A 4,452-nucleotide genomic window follows, 5' to 3' on the forward strand; every position below is an offset into this window, starting at 1 on the left:
CAATCACTTATCCAGGCTAGTGGAAGCGTTTTGGGTCTGGAATCCCTACACTACCCAGTGGCTTTAACACAATGATCTCTCTCGGCACTGGGTATGCTCTGTCAGCCTCTACATTCCCTCCTGATGGGAGAGTGTTTCAGGTTGAATATGCTATGAAGGCTGTGGAAGATAGTAGTACAGCTATTGGAATCAGATGTAAAGATGGTATTGTCTTCAGAGTAGAAAAATTAGTCCTTTCTAAACTTTATGAAGAAGGTTCGTACAAATGACTTTTTAATGTTGATTGGCATGTTGGAATGGTTGTAGCAGGTTTGTTTACAGATGCTCGTTCTTTAGCAGACATAGCAAGAGAAGAAGCTTCCAACTTTAGATCTAACTTTGGCTGTAACATTCCACTCAAACATCTTGCAGACATAGTGGCCATGTATGTTCATGCCTATACACTGTGCAGTTCTGTTAGACCTTTTGGATGCAGTTTCATGTTTGGGTCTTACATTGTGAAGGATGGTGCACAGCTCTACATGACTGATTCATTGGGTGTTTCATATGGTTATTGGGACTGTGACATTGGTAAAGCCAGGCAAGCTGCCAAGACAGAAATTGAAAAGCTTCAGATGAAAGAAATGACCTGCCATGATGTTGTTAAAGAAGTTGCAAAAATAATTTACATAGTACATGATGAAGTTAAAGATAAAGCATTTGAAAGAGAGCTCAGCTGGGTTGGTGAATTAACTAAAGGAAGACATGAAATTGTTCCAAAAGATATAAGGGAAGAAGCTGAGAAATATGGTAAGGAATCTTTGAAGGAAGAAGATGAATCTGATGATGATAATATATAACATTTACATCTGCTGCTGTTTTAAATTTCTATATAGTCCCATGTAAACTATTTAGCCCAATGGATTATTATATATCCAGTAACAAATTTTATTAAATTTTTGTCTTATAATCATTAATGCTTGCTTAATATCTTCTTAATAATATATTTGCTTAACAAAATTAGTGTGGGCAATTGAAAACCCAGTACTCAGAATTAAAATGCCTGCTTAAACATTCCTTAGAGCCTGTTGGATCATATGAATTTAAAACCCCAGTCCACTAATGTTGGAGCAAAAAATAATCTGCTGGGCTGTTGTTGCCCAGTTTTGTATTTAAAAGATTGTTGGTTATCCTCCTCTATTAAACTTTAGGTGTAATTTAGAAAAACAGATCCTATAACATGTGAGTCAAGAATGTTTCTCTTTCCTTCATTGTCATAAGGAGGAATGGATTTAAGAATTACAGATCCTAATCTGTCACTTTCAGAAAAATCACATATCCAGTAAGGGTTTAATATCCAGGATATACAAAGAAATTATACAACTCAAGAGTAAAAAGACAAACTTCCCAATTAAAAAATGGGCAAAAAAACTTGAAAAGAAAATGTCCAAAGAAGAAATACAAATGGTAAAGAAACACATGAAAAAATGTTTTTCATTAGCAGTTAGGGAAACGTAAATCAGAACTACATGAGATATCATTTCACTCCTATTACACTGGCCACTCTTAAAGTTGGAAAACTAAATGTTGGAGAGGACATGGAGAGGTGAAAACACTTATTCACTATTAGTAGGAATACAGAAAATAACAGCCATTGTGGAGGAATGACTGGCAGCTCCTAAGGAAGTTGAATATTGACCTAACATGTTAGCTGGAAATATCATTACTATGTATGTGCTTGGAATAACTGAGAGAAGAGACACCAACAGACATCTGGACATTGAAATTCACAGTGGCATTATTCATGGTTACCAAAAGTCAGAAACAGCCTGGGGGTCCATCAACTGATGAATGGATAAACACACTGTGGTGTATACACATAATGGAATATTATGCTGCTGTAAGAAGTGAAGTTGTGAAGCATATGACAACATGGATGAACCTAGAGGACATTATGTTGAATAAACTAAACCAGACATAAAAAGACAAATACTGTATGATTGTGCTATTATGAAATAAATATAAATTATATACTCATGAAATTAAGTAGGATATAGGTCACCAGAAAAGAAAATGAGGGTAGAGAGTGGAAAGTTGAGGGTTAATCTGTGCAAAACTGGTGAAAAGGTTATTTGTAAATCTTTGAAAATGAATAGAAGCACATCATGGTTTTGTAATTAGCTGAGCTATATATGGGTATGACAGTGGTTAAAAGGGCAAGTCTAAGGTCATGTATATTACTAGAAGGAAAGCTAAAAACTATACCATGGGACTTCATAAGACAGTGAAACCTCACGTAAAGCATGAATGTTGGTGATACTGCACGTATAAGACTGTTTCTTCAAAATAAAAATACAAATATACAGAGAGAAAGAAAATGAATAGCAGCTTTGTACAGCAGGTAAATCATGGAGAGATTTAGAGGGGATGACTTTTCTTTTGGGTTTTGTTTATTATTATTATTGGAATAATGAAAGTGTTTCAAAAATGATTGAAGTAATGAATGCACAAATATGTAATTAAATGGAATACCATTGATCAGTATGGAACAATTTACACTTTATTAATATGTGTCAATAAAATGGATTTGTTTAAAACAGTGCTAAAATAAGAGAAAAAATAAAGAATTTTAGTCTTCAAAAGACAACATGGAGAAAGTGCCGGTCAAGCCAACTACTGGGAAAATACTTTTGCAATCCATATATCCAAGAAAGGACTCATAGTCTTAACATAGAAATAACCTTTACAAATTAATAAGAAAGGCAAAGAGCCCAGTAGAAAGATGGAGAAAACACTTGAAAAGTCCCTTCACAAAAGTGTATTAACAATTGACCAATTAATGTATGAAATAAAGAATCTTCTTCAGTCACAAGGCTTGTTCTTTGTCTTTGTTTTTTGGAGGCACCAGGAACCGAACCTGGGATCTCCCTTGTGGGAAGCAGGTCTAAATCACATACACTCCCCCCTCACTTTTAAAAAATTACATATTTCCTCCAGGGGATTCTTGCTTTATTCCATAGAAATCCAGTGCGTCTGGGTTCCTACTTAATCTTGAGGATCCAGAAATTTCCTGGGACAAAGAATTCAGTCAAAAAGTATTTATTGAATTAATAAAGGATACAAAATGTTTGCAAAATTTTATGAGATTTAAAAATTGTATGATAAATTCAATCAAAGCGAACAGGGCATGTCCCACAGAATGAAGCCTGGCCAGCTTTAGCAGCTGTGTAATCAGGGTGTGTCCCTTGATATATAATTCTGATTAGGTTTATGATTTGTTTCTCCTTGTATAAAGGAAGACAAATAGAGGAGATATTTAACCAAAAAAGAACAAGATGAAGACTACAGAACTTTAGCAGAAAAGCCAAATGCTGCTTTCCTGTGGAACCTACCTTGGAATTTAGTTGGCTTCACTCCTATGGTTTCAGTTCTGGTTATTTTTCCATCTAATTATTATGAGCCAGCTCAACTCCATTCCCATTTTATAAGTCCTGTCAATTTCCAGACTTTTCAAAAAATCAAAACAATATTTCAAAATCTTTAAATGTATTATTGTCTACTTTTATTATACATTACTTTATCTTTCTTATGCATTCCTGCCAACCTTCTGCATAGAACAGCATTTACACTTTCTATCTCTTGCTGCACAAAAGTGAATCCTTGTCTGGTGTGAATGAGAGTCAGTTAAATGACACTCAGATTACTGAGAAGAGAAAAAGAATCCTTAACAAAGACAGGAGGATAGTCCCCAAATCTAACTCTCTGAACTGGAGAAAACTTCAGTGTTTTATAACATTAAAACAAAGACAGACAGATTTAGATAATGAGGTTAAAGATAGCTTAATCTCTAGTATGTGCAGATTGATTGCATACTTAGCTCATTTGAAGTTTAAGGTTTAGGTTATTGCACAAAGTAGACACAGGCCAACTTTGATCAGAACTCATTTGGTCAGCTCTGGGCTGAATTGTATTTCTTCATTAATAAATATTGAAGTTTGAGTCAGGAGTATCAGTCTCCAGGGTTGAAGAAAAAGATAAGGGCATACATGCTGGGCCAGTCACAAGTTATCCTCTTATTTGCTAATTAAAGGGAAAAGATTATCCAGGTATAAAACATAGAATCATCATCAAAGAAACAAGTCATAAGGGGTAAAGTTCAGTGAGTTATAACAGTTCCAAATCATTTCTTCTGCCTATATTACAGTATGCCAGAGGGTTAAAAAGCATTTAAAGAATGATTCAGCAACTATAATTTGTTAGCTCATGATTACAATTCTCCCCTTTTCTTTGTCCATTTCTCAATCTTGAGGGATATCTGGGCAATTAATGCTTGAACTTCTTCATGCTGAAAAGGGGCATTGGCATTATGGGCTAGAGAGATGAAACTGCTTTGCTGACAGATGGGTGTCTTCCTGAGTTGCAGGTTGTCTTCTTGGAGAGACTGGAACCCCTGGGTTTCAGGACTCAGCTGGA

The 4,452-nt window shown here is 35.2% G+C and overlaps 1 pseudogene; it reads left to right on the plus strand.

Annotated features, from left to right (window-relative positions):
* Positions 1–296: 296 nt before the first annotated feature.
* On the plus strand, positions 297–839 carry LOC139438309 (proteasome subunit alpha type-3 pseudogene; annotated as a pseudogene).
* Positions 840–4,452: the final 3,613 nt, after the last annotated feature.

This window comes from Dasypus novemcinctus, chromosome Y (genome assembly GCF_030445035.2).
Source record: "Dasypus novemcinctus isolate mDasNov1 chromosome Y, mDasNov1.1.hap2, whole genome shotgun sequence".
In the NCBI taxonomy this organism is placed as follows: domain Eukaryota; kingdom Metazoa; phylum Chordata; class Mammalia; order Cingulata; family Dasypodidae; genus Dasypus; species Dasypus novemcinctus.